Below are 19,965 nucleotides of genomic sequence, written 5' to 3'. Positions count from 1 at the left end.
AATCTGCTTCGTTGACTACACTAAAGCCTTTGACTGTGTGGATCATAGCAAACTGTGCAAAATTCTTCAGGAGATGGGAGTACCAGACACCTTACCTTCCTCCTGATTAACCTGTATGCAGGTCAAGAAGTGACAGTTAGAACTGGACACGGAACAATAGGTTGGTTCAAAATTGGGAAAGGAGTACGTCAAGGCTGTATATTGTCACCCTACTTATTTAACTTATATGCAGAGGAAATAAACCCTGAATACTGATTGAAAGGACTGATGCTGATGCTGAAGCTCCAATACTTTGGCTGCCTAATGCAAAGTGCCAACTCATTGGAAAAGACCTGATGCTGGGAAAGATTGAAGGCAGGAGGATAAGGGGGTGACAGAGGATGAGATTGTTGGATGGCATCATTGACTTGATAGACATGAGTTTGAACAAGCTCTGGAAGTTGGTGAAGGACAAGGAAACCTGGCATGCTGCAGTCCATGGGGTCGCAAAGAGTCAAACATTAACAACAACATATGATGGTATGTAGAAGAGTGGTAATCACTCAACAAGTGCTAGCTACTATTATTAAAAGGTTAGACAGGGAGAAGTAGACCAAAGGCAGAATTCAGGCTAACAACAACATAAAAACAGATACTTTTTATGTTTACGAAACAAATAATGACTGTAGTTTTCTTTATTGAAATGATGGCTGTGTGCCAGTCACATTAAATCTGTTATTTAATCCTCATTACACTAACCACATGCAGAGTGAAAAACAGAACTTAGGTAAATTAACTTGTCCAAAACATCACAGCTAGTAAATGGATAAACTCTCTTACTCCATAGTTATCACAGAATATACCTATATTGTATCTTTTCTTTGAGGTAAATTTTATAAATATCATAGACTCTCTTTGAAACTTAGAGGTGGCCTTAAAAATCATGATATCCAGTTATATCATTTTGTTGATGAAGAAATTTGTCCTTTGAAAAGTGAATAATTGATCTGTGTTTCATGAGTCTGAATGTTCAACTTTCTTGTTATGTGCTCACATATGTTTTTGCTTATTTTCCCAATGAAATCCTAAACTTTCCAGGACATGCTCCCCTTCTTTTGACCTTGAGGACCAAATTTAAATAAAGACAGTAGAGTAATCTGTGAAGTCTAGAATTATACCTTGCCTGTTCTAGCTTATTTTTCTTACAGAGCTATACCATTTCTGAATGTGTGGACTTCCCTGGTGGCTCAGATGGTAAAGCGTCTGCCTACGATGCACGAGACCCGGGTTCAATCCATGGTTTGGGAAGAGCTCCTGGAGAAGGAAATGGCAGTCCACTCCAGTATTCTTGCTTGGAAAATCCCATGGACGGAGTAGCCTGGTAGGCTACAGTCCATGGGGTTGCAAAGAGTCGGACAAGACTGAGCGATTTTACTTTCATCATTTCTGAAGACTATAGACTTTTACCAGCTAATGGATTGGACTTGACTTTTTAATGAATTGTGTGCTCAGCTTTGATCATTTTGTTTCTGGAGTGAACTGTTCAGTTTTGAGTATCGTAGCATGCTTAACTTCAGATTCCCAGCAACCAGCTCATATTGATCATCCTGTCGTTAAAAAACTGCTTGACCTACATTTGGTTACTTCCCAACTGGTTGCTCCCCTCTAGTGCTTGGTTTCCTGAAGAGCATGTAATCAGACAGTTTCCTTTAAACTTTCACAGTGTAAGTTACTGTGGCTTGTGTTGTGTGTATTTGCACATATGCATGTATTTGTATTAATCTCCTCACATTAGTCAGTCTTTTTTCTAACTGTAGTGGTTCAATTAATGTTACTATATGCCTTATAGATTCTGGCTTCTGGAACCATGAAACTCCAAATGTCTTTGCTAGTGATGGCCTCCTTTGGTTTTCTGGGCTGTACACAGGCTAAGATCTTCACATCTGCTGGTATGCACCAGGGAAGGTGGTATTCTCCCTAAATGAGTCTTAGTTCCCAGCATCAGGTTGGCCGACTTCTTCTCTATAAGGGTGGAAAAGTCTCACCCACATGTTTTTACCTGTAACTAGGGGACAGTGAAAAAGGAATTTCCAGAAATTAATACTTTTTGTTTTAGAGGCCATTAAGGAACTGACTTCACATTGCCCAAAGATTTTTTCTGGGAAACATGTGTTTGTGGTGTGTATGCTTTCTGTGAGGTCTAGATATTCTCAGAACCTTTAGGAATGCTCAGGTACTTTTTGTGGAGTCTCACAAAAGTGATTCCACACTAGTGATTGTTTCCCAGGTGGTGAGGAATCTGCCTGCCACTGCAGGAGACGCAGGTTCGATCCCTGGTTCAGAAAGATCCCCTGGAGTAGGAAATGGCAAGCCACTCCAGTATTCTTGCCTGGAAAATTCCATGGACAGAAGAGCCTGGCAGGCAGCCGTCCATGGGGTCGCACAGAGTCATCCATGTTTGAGCACACATGCATAATGATTATAGGTGGTGTACATTATATGACTTGAGAATCCAGTGTCTTCTTTTCTTCCTCACCTGAAACTTCAGAGTTCAGTCCTATGTATTGAAGTGGTTTTATCCTCCAGGATTTTCATGCCCCACATGATAAGATTAGCTGTATGGTGAAAGGATGAGATAAAGGCCCTTCCTTGATGACAGAGTTCACTGTATGGGCCAAGAGTTGAACATCCCCGTGGGAGTGTCTTTCTGTCTTGGAGCCAAAGGCTAGAACAGTGTGACTATCAGATCTCCTTAAGCTCCTCAACTGAGTGATCCAGAAAGAGCTCCTCTCTTCTGGCTCAGGGGACCCACCTTTCATTGGAGCTTTTTTCCCAGTGAAGCAAGCTGGGAAACCACTTGTCCAGTTCTGACGGGCCCTTTCTTCCATCCCCTTGTAGGGTGCATGGCTAAGTTGGTTTCTGTGGAAGAAGAACTGGTTCAGACTCTGAAAGAATACATTGTTTTGGTTGAAGCCTAGCTGTCTATTATGAAAAGGTAAAGAAAATTCATTATTCCCACAGTCTAGGATCTTGCCCTTATTCTCCAGATGTAGAAATTCACATGAATATGGTCCTCTAGCATGCCTAGCAGAAATAAATGCAAGTCTTCTTTGAAGGGACACACTTTAAATCCAGGCCACATAAGTCCTAGTGCTTTACCAAAGAATCTGCCTGCAATGTGGGAGAAAGTGAAAATGAAAGTTGCTCAGTTGTATCCTACTCTTTGCAACCTCATGGACTATACAGTCCCTGGAATTCTCCAGGCCAGAATATTGGCGTTGGTAGCTGTTCCCTTCTCCAGGGGATCTTTCCAGCCCAGGGATCGAACCCAGGTCTCCCGCATTGCAGGTATATTCTTTACCAGCTTAGCCACCACGGAAGCCCAAGAATACTGGAGTGGGTAGCCTTTCCCGTCTGTAGAGGATCTTCCCAACCCAGGAATTGAACTGGGGTCTCCTGTACTGCAGACAGGTTCTTTACTATCTGATCTACCAGGGAATCCCAGCAATGTGGCAGACCTAGGTTCAGTCCCTGAGTCGGGAAAATTCCCCTGGCGAAAGAAATGGCTACCCACAAGTATTCTTGCTTGGAGAATTCCATGGAGAGAGGAGCCTGGTGGACTACAATCCATGGAGTCACAAAGAGTTAGACATGACTGAGTGACTAACACTTCCACTTTCACATAGGCCCTGCTGCTGAGTTCACAATTCTCAATTTCAAAAGCTATTCACTGTGTCAGCAGAAGTAATAATTAGACACCCAAGAACTTGAGATAATACAGGCATATAAGATACTTAAAATGAAATAGAAAACATAAGAAAGCAACAGAATTCATCAGAAGACCATGCAGATTTGAAAAAAATCAAATGTATGTTCTAAAAGTTAAAAGCAGTTCTTGAAATTGAAGGCTCACGGGATGGGTTAAATAACATGTACTGGTTACTAAGATATCCAAGAGACATCTTGGATTCAGACTTAGCTTTCTATTAATATATTCTGCTTTGGTCTTGGAGATGGGAGTTGGCAAACTTCATTTCTCTTTTATTAGTTGGCTTCCTGTCAGTTTCTGCCAACTGGAGGGCACTAAAAGTAGAATGAAATGGAACAGGAAGAAGTGACCTGTACTTTTCCTGTTTTGCTTGCCATTCCATGAATGTCAATCCATCAGTAGTTGTAAACTTCAGCATTAATAGGTGTTCCCTGTTTTTTTCTCAGTCTTCTAGAAGCAGTCATAGTTTGTGTTCATTGATGGCAGTTTCATCAAGTCAGTGCTCTTATTTCAAAGGCTTGAGTCCCAGACCTTTGGTGCCTCCCTCTCCAGCTCCAGAAACAGTCAGACAGCATCATCATCTTCAGAAGTCAGTGTTATAGCTCTGCATGGTCCCTAGGTTTAAACCAGAGTCCTTCTTATACCTCTTTCCTTTTTCCCCTAGTTGTAGGGGTGGGAACTGCTTCTGCAGTTATTATCACTATATTATTTCAGTGTTCCTTTTCTGTCTTTTCATTTCCTGTAGTGAGTTCTCTTTGATTCAGTGGTGTGTTCCACAACAGATACACAGCAGACTAGGCCAGCTAAATGAAGAATAGATATCCTAGAAGTTTGCCTGGAGAAGTCAACCAGACATAAAAGGCCACATACTATATGATTGCATTTATATGAAGTGTTTAGACTAGGCAGATACATAGAGGCAGATATCAAATTAGTGGTTGCCTAGGGCTGGGCAGAAGGAAGGAGAGTGGGGAGTGACTTCTAATGGGTATAGCATTTCTTTATGGGGAGATGAACATGTTCTGCAGTTCATGGTAATGTACAATTCTGTGAGTATACTAAAAACTACTCAGTCATACACATTAAAGGATTAGTTTTCTGGTATGTAAATTATATATCAATAAAGCTGTTATTTTAAAAAGTGAGTTCACTCAGGTTTACATATAAAAGATTCCCAATTATGGTGAATGAGAGAGCCTGTTTACTTCATCAAGGCAAATATGTTGACAAAATAACATTTTAATGAAAGATTCCATTGAGTCTTGAATTTCCTGGTCAGGATATAACTTCTTGGCAAGCAAGAAAAAGCCATTATTTTTCAGAAATTTACCTTTTTTTCCTTAGATGCTGTACTGTTTTTAATACGCATTAAAAATAGTATTGTAGAAATGAATCTGAATAGTAATCACAAGAAATGAAAATGCATTAAACTTAGCAGTTAAAAAAGAAATAGTCACTTAACAGATATTTATAGAGTGCATAAAACTTTATTGCAGGCTGTATTGTAAACACTTAGGACATCAGTTAGTAAAATAGACAAAAATTGCCATTCTCAGAAACTAACATTCTAGCTGAGGAAAAGAAGCAATACAATATACTGGATAAGTATGTTATATAGTATGTTAAAATATTAGCAAGTGCTATAAAAAAAGAAAACTAGAATAAGGTAAACAAACCTGAAGGTTGCTGCAGTTTAACTGATATATTCTCATATTCAGAAAAAAATTTAGTTATATTATGTTTACAAAAGAGACAGAAAACCGAAGAATACAGAAACGTTGAATAGTAAAAGAATTGTAAAGTATGCTCCAGGCAGTTGTTTCTAAATTTGTATTTATTTATTGATTTTTGGCTGTGCTGGATATTTGTTGCTGCATGTGAGCTTTCTCTCGTTGGGGTACACAGGTTTCTTATTGCCGTTCCTTCTCTTATTGCAGAGCACAGACTCTAGGGCATGCAGGCTTCAGTAATTGTGGCATGTGAGCTCACTAGTTGCAACTCTTGGACTCTAGAGTGTGGGCTCAGTAGTTGCAGCACACAGTCGTAGTTGCTGCTTGGCATGTGGGATCCTCCTGGACCAGTGATTATCCCCTGCATTGTCAGAACCACTGGACCACCAGGGAAGTCCTCCAGGCAGTTATTAAAACCAGTATGGCCAGTTGATATCAGACAAAATGATCTTTAAGGCAAAAAATGATATTAGGGATACTAAATTTGTTTGGGTGTATTATAATATGCCATACAAGTACTAAAGTATGAACTTTCTGGGAAGAATTGTAAAGCCATAATTATTGTGAGATATTTTAACATATGCACACAGTCGTTGAACACATTAAAGTAGTAGATGATTTAAATAGCACAGTCAAAAAGTTTGGTATACTGAACACATGTAGAACCTTGCTTGCTCATTTCAAGTGCATATACAACATAAAAAAAACTCCATACACACTAGGTCATACTTCACCTTTAAGAATATGTATCGACAGACTATTTTCCAATCACCATTCCATGAAGTTAGAAAGCAACAAAAATAACTTTTAAAAGTTCATGTTTAAAAAGATATATATGTGTATGTATATATATTTATGTGTGTGTGTGTGTGTATGTAATGAATCAGTAATGAAATCATCATAGAAATTAGAAAACATTTAAGAGTGGAATGACTAATAAAAATGTTATGTATCAAATCTTGAGGGATGCATCTACATTGTCTTGGAGGGATATTTATAACCTAAATTCCAAAGGGAGAAAAGCTGAAATTAATAAGGTAAGTTTTACTAAAGTAAATGAAAATTCTGCACTGTATTTTAAGGTTCAGAAACTGTAGTCATTTTATTTTTTAATTGTAAAACTGCTTTTACAAGGATGAAAGTCTCATCTATGTTCTGAATGTTAAGAGAATCTTTATAATTCTTTTAAGTAGTTTTTGTTGATTAGCATGTGAAGACATAATGCCTTGATTATCAGGAAGATAACCAATGTCTGACAATTATAGCTTACATCTTTAATGAGCATATACCCTTTCTATAGCAATTATTTTAAAATCTTCCTTTCCTATAGCAAACACTTATAGTCCCAAAGTTATAAATTAAACATACTTTGGAATTATTGAAACAAATCTTTCAATATGTAATGACAAGATAAACAATAAGTATACATGTAAGTTAAATTTTGTAAGAATAGACATTAAAGATTTGGTAAACCTTTTCATTGTTGATCAAACTAGTTGTGATTGTAACATGACTTATATTTTCAGAATGCGTTTAAGAGTCTCCTGTGCTTTCCAAGTTTGTTCAGAACTGTATGGTTGCCAACCCCTGACTCCATTTAAACTTTCCTACATAAATTTGGAAAACTCAGCAGTGGCCACAGGACTGGAAAAGGTCAGTTTTCATTCCAGTCCCTAAGAAAGGCAATGCCAAAGAATGCTCAAACTACCGCACATTTGCACTTATCTCACACGCTAGTTAAGTAATGCTCAAAATTCTCCAAGCCAGGCTTCAGCAATATGTGAACTGTGAACTTCCAGATGTTCTAGCTGGTTTTAGAAAAGGCAGAGGAACCAGAGATCAGATTGCCAACATCCGCTGGATCATCAACAAAGCAAGAGAGTTCCAGGAAAACATCTATTTCTGCTTTATTAACTACGCCAAAGCCTTTGACTGTGTGGATCACAATAGACTGGAAAATTCTGAAAGAGATGGGAATACCAGACCACCTGACCTGCCTCTTGAGAAACCTGTATGCAGGTCAGGAAATAACAGTTAGAACTGGACATGGAACAACGACTGGTTCCAAATCAGGAAAGGAGTACGTCAAGGCTGTATATTGTCACCCTGCTTATTTAACTTATATGCAGAGTACATTATGAGAAACACTGGGCTGGAGGAAGCACAAGCTGGAATCAAGATTGTCTGGAGAAATATCAATAACCTCAGCTGTGCAGATGACACCACCTTTATGGCGGAAAGTGAAGAAGAACTAAAGAGCCTCTTGATGAAAGTGAAAGAGAAGAGTGAAACAGTTGGCTTAAAGCTCAACATTCAGAAAAGTAAGATCATGGCATCTGATCCCATCATTTCATGGCAAATAGATGGGGAAACAGTGGAAACGGTGAGAGACTTTATTTTTTTGGCTCTAAAATCACTGCAGATGGTGACTGCAACCATGAAATGAAAAGACGCTTACTCCTTGGCAGGAAGTTATGACCAACCTAGATAGCATATTAAAAAGCAGAGACATTACTTTGTCAACAAAGGTCTGTCTAGTCAAGGCTATGGTTTTTCCACTAATCATGTATGGATGTGAGAGTTGGACTATAAAGAAAGCTGAGCACTGAAGAATTGATGCTTTTGAACTGTGGTGTTAGAGACGACTCTTGAGAGTCCCTTGGACTGCAAGGAGATCCAACCAGTCCATCCTAAAGGAGATCAATCTTGAGTGTTCATTGGAAGGACTGATGTTGGAGCTGAAACTCCAATACTTTGGCCACCTGATGTGAAGAACTAACTCATTTGAAAAGACCCTGATGCTGGGAAAGATAGAAGACAGGAGAAGAAGGGGACCACAGAGGATGAGATGGCTGGATGGCATCACCGACTCAATAGACATGAGTTTGGGTGAACTCCGGGAGTTGGTGATGGACAGGGAGGCCTGGCGTGCTGCAGTCCATGAGATTGCAGAGTTGGACATGACTGAGCGACTGAACTGACACAAATTGAATTAGCTGCTATGGGGTTTACAGTTTTCTGTTTCCACAGTGAGCCAGTCAAAGAGTTAGAAAAATGACAGGGAAAACCCCAAGAAAGTAGAAGAAAGAAAACCATTCAGATAAAGTAGAAATTAGTAAAGTCAGAAAAATAAAAGATGCAGTTTAGAGAATCATCAAACCTGGAAGTTGGTAATATTTGGAAATGTTAGCAAGATAATCAGTCCTCTGACTGGGATGGTCAAGTAAAAAAGAAAGGAAAACAAATAAACAGTATTAGAAGTAAAAACTGGGACATAGCTATACATACAGTGAGGTTAAAAATAAATACACTGTGTGAGTCATGTGATTAAAAAATGGGCAAAGGAGTTGAATAGACATTTCTCCAAAAAAGATACTCAAATGGCCAGCTCACATCTGAAGATTCACCCAGCATTACAAGTCATTAAGGAAATGCTAATCAAAACCACAATGAGATACCACATCACATCTGTTAGGGTGGGTACTATAAAAAAACAAAGCCAGAAAATAATGAATATTGGCAAGAATGTGAAGAAATTGGAATTCTTGTGCACTGTTGTCGGGAATGCAAAATGATGCTGTCCCTATGGAAAACAGTATGACGATGCATCAAAAAATTTAAAATAGAATTACCATATGGTCTAGTAATTCCACTTCTGGTATACCCCAAAGAATTGGAGGCAGAGTCTCCAGGACTTATTTGTATATCTATGTTTTTAGCAATATTATTCACAGTAGTCAAAAAATGGGAGGAAGCCAAATGTCTATCTACAGGTGAATGGATAAACACAGTTTGGTATAGATATATGATGGAATTTTATTCAGCCTTGGAGAAGAAGGAAATTCTGATACATGCTGCAGCATGGATGAACCTTAAGAATATTGTGCTAAGTGAAGTGAGCCAATCATAAAAAGACTAATACTGTATGATTCCACTTATATTAGGTATTTTTACAGTAGTCAAATTCACAGAAGCAGAAAGCGGAATGATGGTTGATGGGGACTGCAGGGAAAGGGTGAAATGAGTTGTTGGTTAGTGGGTAAAGAGTTTTAAGTTTTGCAAGATGTAGAAGTTCTGGACATTGGTTGTGCAGCAGTGTGAATATATTTAAGACTGCTGAACTGTACACTTGAAAATGGTTAAGATGATGGACTTCCCTGGTTGTGCAGTGGATATGAATCTGCCTGCCAACGCAGGGGACTTGATCCCTGTGCCGGGAAGATCCCACATGCCATGGAGGACCTAAGCTCGTGCATAACTACTGAGCCTGCGTGCTGCAGCTACCAAATCCCTTGTGCTTAGAACCTGTGCTATGCAACAAGAGAAGCCACTACAATGAGAAGACTGTGCACCCAACAAAGAATAACCCCCGCTTGCTGCAACTAGAGAAAGCCTGAGCAAAAGCAACAAAGACCCAGTGCAGCCAAAAACAAGTAGATTAAAAAATTTTTAAATGGTTAAGATGGTAAATTTTGTAAGTATTTTAACACAATTTAAACTTTTAATTAATATTAACTTTAAGATTATGAACAACTGTATGCTAATAATTTTGAAAAGTTAAAATGAAGTAGACAGTATCTTAGAAAAATATAAATTACCAAAACTGGAAACATGAGTAGACCTATGATTATTAAAGACATTAATTCTGAAGTTTGATGCTGCCCCCAAAAGATAAAAGCATTGTTGCTTTGGTTCCCACATTCTTCTTTCAGCCCTTCTTATCTCTGCTAGTGAGAGCGGTGAAGTAAGAGTTCATGGGTCAGTGCATTGGAGCCTGTGTCCCTTCTCTCTGTGTCCCCTAGCTGCTTGGAGCTTTAAATCCCATTGCTTATACCAACCCTCTGCTTTAGTTAGTCTAATCTGTTTAGTCTTTCCTCAGTCTCTATTTTGAAATGATATAGTTTCCTCTTGGAAAGTTTCCATTTCATTTATTTTTCCTAGTATCCATTATTAGGGTTCATTTAAAATCTGAAGTAGACAAGGACTTGATAAGACTCCAGGAGGCTGTTCTTACTTGCTGGCCCTTGAGGGTTCATGCTCAAAAAGTATGGATTTGACATTTCACATGCTTACTTTGAAACTACTCATTTGCCCTGTCCTGTTTTGGACTTTACCTGTTGTCACCTGTTTGATATATTACCCCTGGTATCATGGATGATACCTTGATAGTTGGGATGTGAATCCAGGGTTCTTGAGATTGGAGGAGAACGAGATGGTTGCTCTGTTAAGAATGCTCACCTCTTTAGCTAAGCTGCTGATGACTACACTCCCTTCTGGGCTCTGTCTGCTTGTTGCTTCTCTAGGATTCTGATTATACCTTGGAAGGCCAGTTCACAGCACTCTTCCTGAACTGTATACTCAGCTGTCTGATTTATTAAGATATATGAATAGTTTCCTGGATAGTGTGTTTCTTGTTTCTCAGATAAGATTGATTGAGAGGTATTTTTGGAATGATGACAGTGGTTTCATCACCTCTCCTCCATTTACTCATGTATTCAACATGTAACAAATATTTAGTGAGTAATTATCACGTGCCAAACATTGTTTTTGGAGCTAGACTACAGCAGTAAAAATCCAGCAAACAGGACTTCCTTGGTGGTTTAGTGATTGGGAATCTGCTTGCCAATGCAGGGGACACAGGTTCGATCCCTGGTCCAGAAAGATTCCACAGGCATTGGGGCAACTAAGTCTGCAACCCGCAAGTACTGAAGCCCGCGTGCCTAGAGCCTGTGCTTTTCAGTAAGAGAAGCCACCACAATGAGAAGCCTATACAACGCGACTAGAGAGTAGCCCCCACTTACGGCAACTAGAGAAAGCCCATGCACAGCAATGGAGACCCAGCACAGCCATAAAGAAAAAAACAAACAAACAAAACCCACCACCAAACAAAAAAATAATTCTAGCCCCAGTAGCGTGGGGAGACCAAAAACTTAACATATAAGTAAATTATATTGTAAAACATGTCAAAAATCATGGGAAAAAAGAAAAGTAGAGCCAGGTAAAGGGGATCTGGACTACTAGAAGCAGGGAATATTTGTGTTACTAAATCAGATATGCAGATGACACCACCCTAATGGAAGAAAGTGAAGAAGAACTAAAGAGCCTCTTGAAAGTGAAAGAGAGTGAAAAAGTTGGCTTAAAGCTCAACATTCAGAAAACTAAGATCTTGGCATCCAGTCCCATCACTTCATGGCAAATAGATGGGGAAACAGTGGCTGACTTTATTTTTTTGGGCTCCAAAATCACTGCAGATGGTGATTGCAACCATGAAATTAAAAGATGCTTACTCCTTGGAAGGAAAGTTATGATCAATCTAGACAGCATATTAAAAAGCAGAGATATTACTTTGTCAACAGAGGTCCGTCTAGTCAAGGCTGTAGTTTTTCCAGTAATCATGTATGAGTGTGAGAGTTGAGCTGTAAAGAAAGCTGAGCACCGAAGAATTGATGCTTTTGAACTTGGTGTTGGAGAAGACTCTTGAGAGTCCCTTGGACTGCAAGGAGATCCAACCAGTCCATCCTAAAGGAGATCAGTCCTGGGTGTTCATTGGAAGGACTGATGTTGAAGCTGAAACGCCAATACTTTGTCCACCTGATGCGAAGAGCTGACTCATTTGAAAAGACCCTGATGCTGGGAAAGATTGAGGGCAGGAGGATAAGGGGACCACAGAGGATGAGATGGATGGATGGCATCACCAAGTCAATGGACATGAGTTTGGGTGAACTCCGGGAGTTGGTGATGGACAGAGAGGCCTGGCATGCTGCTGTTACGGGGTCGCGAAGAGTCGGACGGACACGACTGAGGACTGAACTGAACTGAAATAGGATGGTCAATATAATCCTCATCAGGGAAGTGATATTTAAGCCATACAGTGATGTAGGGAAGTGATATTTAAGCCATACGGTGATGTGAGGAAGACAGCCAAATGGCAACATCTACAGCGAAGGTCCTAAAGGAGGAGTTTGGTGGGTTTAAGGAGTAATGGAAAGCCAGAATGAGGAAGGCAGAGTGAGCAAGAAGGAGAGTAGTAGAAGATGAGGTCAGCAAGACATTGAAGGGCCAGATTATGTAGGACCTTGTGAACCATGGAGGCAAATTTTTACTGAGTGATACTGGCAGTTTGGGAAAGATTTTGATCAGAGGAGTAGCATGTGCATGCGTGCTAAGTTGTTTCAGTCGTGTCTGACTCTATGACCTATGGACCATGGCCTGCCAGGCTCCTCTGTCATGGGATTCTCCAGGCAAGACTACTGGAGTGGGTTGCCGTGCCCTCCTCCAGGGGATCTTCGCAACCCAGGCATCGAACCCTTATCTCTGGTGTCTCTTGCATTGCAGGCAGCTTCTTTACCCACTGAGCCACCTGGGAAGCCCAAGGAATAGCATGGTTTGCTCTTATTTAATTTTTTTTTATTGGATGATAATTGCTTTACAGTGTTGTGGTGGTCTCTGCCATATATCAGTGCAAATCAGTCATCAGTTCAGTTCATTCGCTGAGTCGTGTCTGACTCTTTGCGACCCTGTGAATTGCAGCACGCCAGGCCTCCTTGTCCATCACCAGCTCCCAGAGTTTACTCAAACTGACGTCCATCGAGTTGGTGATGCCATCTGGCTGTCTTATCCTCTATCGTCCCCTTCTCCTAATGCCCCCAATCCCTCCTAGCATCAGGGTCTTTTCCAATGAGTCAACTCTTCGCATGAGGTCATAATTATGTATTTATCATCTTCCTCTATAGCCTTCCCCCTGCCCTGCCCCATATTCTACCCTCTAAGTTGTCACAGAGCACCAAGCTGGGCATCCTGTGTTACAAGCAGTTTCCTGCTCTTTATCTGTTTTACACTTGATGGTGTGTGTGTGTGTGTGTGTGTGTACATATATATAATATATGTAAATGCTACTATCCTCAATTTGTCCTACCCTCTCCTTAACCTGCTGTCTCCATGAGACTGTTCTCTACTTTTGCGTCTCCATCACTTCCCTGCAAATAAGTTAACCATCTTTCTAGATTCCATATGTGTGTGTTAATATGAGATACTTGTTTTTCTCTAACTTAATTGACTCTGTATAACAGGCTCTAGGTTCATCCACCTCACTATTACTACTCAAATGGTTCCTTTTAATGGCTGAGTAATATTCCATTGTGTATATGTACAACTTATTTATCCATTCATAGGTTAATGAACATCTAGGTTGCTTCCATGTGCTGGCTATTGTAAATAGTGCTGCAGTGAACATTGGGGTGCATGTGTCTTTTTGAATTGTGGTTTTCTCAGGGTATTTGCCTAGTAGGCTATATGCCTAGTATGCTAGGTCATATGGTAGTTTTATTCCTAGTTTGTTAAGGAATCTCCATACTGTTCTCTATAGTGGCTATACCAGTTTACATTCCTACCAACAATGCAGTTGGGTTCTCTTTTCTCCACATCCTTCTTTTCTTATTTGGAAAGGATCTCTCTAGCTCTATATTGGGAATAGATTTCTCTGTTAGGAAAGTTATTGGAAAAATCTTAACAGAAAATGTGGTAGCTTAGACCAGAGTGGTCATGACAGAGTTGGTGAGATGATGTCATACTCTAGTGTAATTTTGAAGGTAGAAACTTTGTTACTTCATGATGGAGTAGAGAAGGAAAGAAAGACAGAAAATGAGAGCATATCTGGGATTTAGCCTTAAGAGTTAGAAAAATAGAGTTGTTAACTGACATGGGGAAGTGAGTGGGCAGAGCATGTTTGAGGGCCAAGATTGGCAGTTAAATTTGAGTTATCTATTATGCTTCTAAGTAGGGATGTCAAAATCATACATTAACATTATAAACAAAATTAAGATTATACAAAAAATTTAATTAGAGATACTTTTGGCAGACAATAATAGCTTCAACAATGAGGAAAATGTAATATTGCATATAAAAAGAAATCCTCCCAAGATCAGGCATTTTTGGGCTTCTTGATTGAGAGGCTCAACCATGTTATGAATTCAGATTCTTTTCATCTCTTCTGCTAATAATATATCTGCTTTTCCTCAGTTTAGCTTTCTCTGATTAAAATGTCTAGTGGTTTTAGGTATCATATTTAGAGACAGCACAATAAATGGCTAAAGAGCTGTTTCTTACTTTTATTTATTAATATAACACTGAAGAAATTTTTTCTGATGTCTCCCACTAAACTTATGTCTCATTAGCTATAATTGCATTAGTTGCCCATGCTGAGGCAGATCACTAACAAGGGGAACAAGACTTTTGTGATTAACAGACTAGCCAGTGCATGATCAGTAGATGCCCCTAGCTTTCCTTGAAGCATTTTTCTACATGGAGGGGGTTGGATACCTGAAAATAACAGTTATTTTCGTGGGAAACTAGAAGATTATCAACATGACAGCAGAATTAGCAATTAACATGACTCTTGTAGTAATAAAGAAGTAAAATCCACCTCTAATCTACCTGATAAAAGTAACCATGATGTCTGTACGTTTACAGGCTTTTTTTCCCTCCTTAAATACGGTTACTCCTTGGAAGGAAAGTTATGACCAACCTAGACAGCATATTGAAAAGTGGAGACATTACTTTGTCAACAAAGGCTGTCACAAAGGCTGTGGTTTTCCCAGTGGTCATGTATGGGTGTGAGAGTTGGACTATAAAGAAAGCTGAGCACCGAAGAATTGATGCTTTTGAACCGTGTTGTTGGAGAAGACTCTCGAGAGTCCCTTGGACTGCAAGGAGATCCAACCAGTCCATCCTAAAGGAGATCAGTCCTGGGTGTTCATTGGAAGGACTGATGCTGAAGCTGAAACTCCAATACTTTGGCCACCTGATGCGAAGAGTTGACTCATTTGAAAAGACCCTGATGCTGGGAGAGATTAAAGACAGGAGAAGAAGAGGACAATAGAGGATGAGATGGTTGGATGGCATCACTGACTCAATGGACATGGGTTTAGCTGGACTCTGGGAGTTTGTGATGGACATGGAGGCCTGGTGTGCTGCGGTTCATGGGGTCATAGAGTTTGACACAACTGAGCGACTGAACTGAAATACACTGGCTTAAAAATTTATGCCGGGGTAGTTCAGAGATAGTGTGGGTTCAGTTCCAGACCACTGCAGTGAAGCAAATATTGCAATAAAGTGAGTCACATGAAGTTTTTGGTATTCTAGTACATATAAAAGTTATGTTTACACTCTACTGTAGTCTGTTAAGTATGCAGTGTGTGCGTGCATGCATGCTCAGTCACTTCAGCCGTGTTCAACTCTTTGTAACCTCTGTAGACCTCCAGACTTCTCTCTCTGTGGGATTCTCCAGGCAAGAATACTGGAGTAGATTGCCATGCCCTCCTCCAGGGGATCTTCCCAACCCAGGGATCGAACCTGGTGTCTCCTACATTACAGGCAGATTCTTTACTGCTGAGCCACAGGGGGAAGCTCCAAGTATGCAATGGCATTATATCTAAAAAAGCAAAGTATATACCTTAATGAAAAAATACTTTATTGCTGAAAAGTGTTAACCATCATGACAGCAGAGTTGCCACAAACTTTAAGTTTGCAAAAACAGTTGAATGAAGGAAAGCAAAACACAGTAAAATAAGGTATGCCTATATTTCTTCTAACCAAATTTAGTTTAATTTTAACCAATATGGATCATAATATTTACTATGTTATAACATGGTTTGCTAGCTAATGTGTTTCTATTAGTAAATACTGGTTTTATTATCATTTTAATGGTGCTCTGTTCTATAATATTTTGCACCTGCATCATAATTAACTGTTCTTCCTATTGAACATTTTGAATATCTGGAAAAACACTTAAGTGTTTGGTATTCTATCTTTGCACACTTCCTCATTGTATTGTCATACAAATGGAATTGCTGAATCCTAGACTTGTAGGGTTGTCCTTCAGAAAGATTATATCAAATTGACTGTGGATGTATTTGACATCATTCCTGACCTGTTCAGCCAGATACTATTGGTATGTTGATCTGTGAGGCAGTTATAGCTTAGTGATTAAAAGCATTGGTTTGGGAGTTACACCTACTTGGGCTTATAGCCTGACTCTGTTAATAATTTATCAATTGTATGACTTTGGGAAATCATATAACTTAACTTTTCTGAGCTGGTTTTATCTATCTTGGGTAGGGGAGGTATTAATACTTGGTATATGGGATAGTTGGAAAGATTAGTGGAGTTGATTTTATAATTCCTTACTCTGGGACCTGGTACATAGTAAAGTCACAGTGTTTGAGAGATACATTTTAAACTTGTTAAGATAAAATCTCTTAATTTTGATTCATTATTCTTATCTTCTTTTTTTTCCACCCAATAAATCCTATAGCTGGGCTGAGAGGAGAGATGCTCTGAACCTTGTAATCCCTGAAGGTAGGGAAGATTTGGAAGTTAGTGGATGTGTACAAGGTACTGAAGCATCTAAATAAAGATTGATCATTAGTGGAGAGCTTCATCCTTCAGGACCCGTCCACTGGTAAGCTAGCTTTGTGGTGTTACATGTGCACGTGCACATGTCGGTATATACCTATATGTCCGTGAGCTTTTTCTTATATTTCTGAACTTCTTTCTGAGCTTGTGAGAGTACTTGAGAGTGTGTTTCTTGAAAGTTTAATATATCTTACAAATAAAACTATTAAAACCTGGGGAATATTTTACAGACAAGTACTTGATGTATTTTTATTTCTTAAATGTTTATTGGTCTGTTTAGCCTTTGTAATCCTTCTTGTACCCACTTTTTTTTTTTTTAAGCTTGTTTGTTATTTATTTATTTATTTATTTATTTTTTTTATTAGTTGGAGGCTAACTACTTCACAACATTTCAGTGGGTTTTGTCATACATTGATATGAATCAGCCATAGATTTACACGTATTCCCCATCCCGATCCCCCCTCCCACCTCCCTCTCCACCCGATTCCTCTGGGTCTTCCCAGTGCACCAGGCCCGAGCACTTGTCTCATGCTTGTACCCACTTTTATCATTTTGTCTTTTATAGGTTTTAGAATTTATTGGTCTATATTTGTTCATATTTATTCTTTTATAATATTAGATATCTTTTGCATTGTGAATTATTTTTATTCTTATCTCACTGTTTAACATATCTTTTGTTCTTGACCATTTTGACTATATAAAATATTTTTAAAGATTCAGGTTTGGTTTTATTTTTTCTGTTCTTTAATGTAGTAAAATATGCATGATATTTATCATTTTAACCACTTGTGAGTGTACAATTCAGTTTATTTCTGGGCTTTCTATACTATTCTCTTGGTTTATGTGTGTCTTTAGGCCAGTTACATACTTAAAATTTTTTAAATAGTGTTTAGATACATATAACATAAAATATTTTGCCGTCTAACCATTTTTTTGACATACAGTTCGATAGTGTTACATACACGTCACATCTATGCAACCAATCTCTGGAAATATGTTTGTTTGAAAAATGAAATTCTAACTTCTATTTCCCACTTCCCCCTGGCAGCCATTCTTCTACTTTAGGTCTCTATGAATTTATTAGCCTTTTCTGTTAACTGGCTAATTTTACTTAGCAGTTGTCCTCAAAGTTCATTCACATTGTAGCATATGTCAAAATTTCCATCTTTTCTAAGGCTGAATAATACTACATCATATGTATATAACATATCATATGGATATTGTATTTATTCATTCATCTGTCTTTGAATACTGGGATTGCTTCTAACTTTTGACTTTTGTGATTAATGCTGCTATGAATATAAGTGTACAAATAACTCTGCAAGAACCTGCCTTTAGTTCATTAGGGTATAATATCCAGAATTGGACTTGCTGGGTCATATGGCAATTCTGTTTTTTAATTTTTTAGAACTTCTGTCCTCTTTTCCATATTTGTTACACTATTTTACATTCCCCCTAACAGTACATGAGTTTCAGTATCTCCAAATCCTCATCATCACTAGGTTTTTGGTTTTGCTTTTTTGATAGCAGCTATCCTAATGGGTATAAGGTGGTATCTCATTGTGGTTTTGGTTTGTATTTCCTTAGTAATTAGTGATATTGAGCATCTTTTCATCTGCTTATTAGCTATTTGCATATCTTCTTTGAGCAAAAGTCTATTCAAATCCTTTGCTCATTTTTAAGGCTTAGCTTTTTTGGTTGTTGTTCATTCATGCTCTTTAATTGCTGTACTGGCTTTGTAGTAAGTTTTGAAGTCAGAGAATGTGAGTCCTCCCAACTTTATTCTTTTCAAGATTGTTCAGCTGTTTGGGATCCCTTACACTCCTGGATGAATCTGAGCATCAACTTTTCCATTTCTGCCAAAATGCTCTAGGAATTTTGATAGGAATTGCATTTAACCTATAAATTGTTTTGGGTAGTATTAACAGATGAATAGTGACTTAAGTCTTCCTAGCGTTTCCATTTCTTTAGATCTTTTAAAATTTCTTTCAGCAATTCTTTGTAGTTTTCATTGTACAAGTCTTTCTTGGCTAGATTTATACCTAAGTATTTAATTCTTTTACATACTATTATAAAAGGAATTGCTTTCTTAATATTCTTTGCTGATTGTTCATTGCTGGTGTACAGAAACACAGCTTTTTGTGTGTTTATACTGTACCCAGCAACTTTGGGGTTGGTTTGTTAGCACAAGTAGCTTTCTTGTGGATTTTTTGAGATTTTCTTTGTATCAGTTCAGTTCAGTTCAGTTGCTCAGTTGTGTCTGACTCTTTGCGATCCCATGAATTGCAGCACGCCAGGCTTCCCTGTCCATCACCAACTCCTGGAGTTTACTCAAACTCACGTCCATCGAGTTGGTGATGCCATCCAGCCATCTCATCCTCTGTCGTCCCCTTCTCCTCCTGCCCCCAATCCCTCCCAGCATCAGGGTCTTTTCAAATGAGTCAACTCTTCGCATCAGGTGGCCAAAGTATTGGAGTTTCAGCTTCGGCATCAGTCCTTCCAATGAACACTCAGGACTGATCTCCTTTAGGATGGACTGGTTGGATCTCCTTGCAGTCCAAGGGACTCTCAAGAGTCTTCTCCAACACCAAAGTTCAAAAGCGTCAATTTTTTGGTGCTCAGCTTTCTTTGTATAGACTCATGTTATCTGTGAGTAGAGACCATTTTGCTTCTTCCTTTCCTATATGGATGCCTTTTTATTTCTTTTGTTGTCTAATGGTCCTGGCTAGCACTTTCAGTAACAGCGTTGAATAGTAGTGGTCAAAGTGGAAATCCTTGTTTTTTTCTGGATCTTCAGGGGAAAGCTTTCAGTCTTTTGCCAGTGAGTACTATGTTAACTGTGAGTTTTTCATGAATACTCTTTATTGTGTTGAGGAATTTCCCCTCTATTCCTAGCTTTATGAGATTTTTTTTTATCATAAAAGGATATTGGATTATGTCTAATAAGAATCCTGTGTCAATTGAGATGATCAAGTGTTTTTTTCCCATTTGCTCTATTAATGTAATATATTGCATTGATCCACTTTCTTAGGTTGAACTACGTTTGCATCAGGGGCTAAATCTCACTTGGTCATG

General features: G+C 38.8%; 1 protein-coding gene and 1 long non-coding RNA gene across 2 annotated transcripts in view; both read left to right on the top strand.

Annotated features, from left to right (window-relative positions):
• The first annotated feature begins 1,306 nt into the window (after positions 1 to 1,306).
• On the top strand, positions 1,307 to 15,000 carry LOC122440149. Its single transcript, XR_006269062.1, has 3 exons — positions 1,307 to 2,974; positions 7,005 to 7,131; positions 14,947 to 15,000. It is a non-coding gene; the product is annotated as an uncharacterized LOC122440149 (long non-coding RNA).
• Positions 15,001 to 15,398: 398 nt separating this feature from the next.
• The window catches only part of LOC122440146 (prolyl 4-hydroxylase subunit alpha-2-like), a 117,122-nt gene continuing 112,555 nt past the window's right edge, over positions 15,399 to 19,965 (top strand). Inside the window, exons 1-2 of the mRNA XM_043466008.1 lie at positions 15,399 to 15,588; positions 16,790 to 16,936. The gene's annotated coding sequence lies outside the window, so the exon portion shown is untranslated. The remainder of the gene's footprint in view (positions 15,589 to 16,789; positions 16,937 to 19,965) is intronic.

Source organism: Cervus canadensis, chromosome 4 (genome assembly GCF_019320065.1).
Source record: "Cervus canadensis isolate Bull #8, Minnesota chromosome 4, ASM1932006v1, whole genome shotgun sequence".
Lineage (NCBI taxonomy): Eukaryota > Metazoa > Chordata > Mammalia > Artiodactyla > Cervidae > Cervus > Cervus canadensis.
Note: the sequence above shows the minus strand (reverse complement) of the source record. Positions and strands in the feature narration are given on the sequence as shown.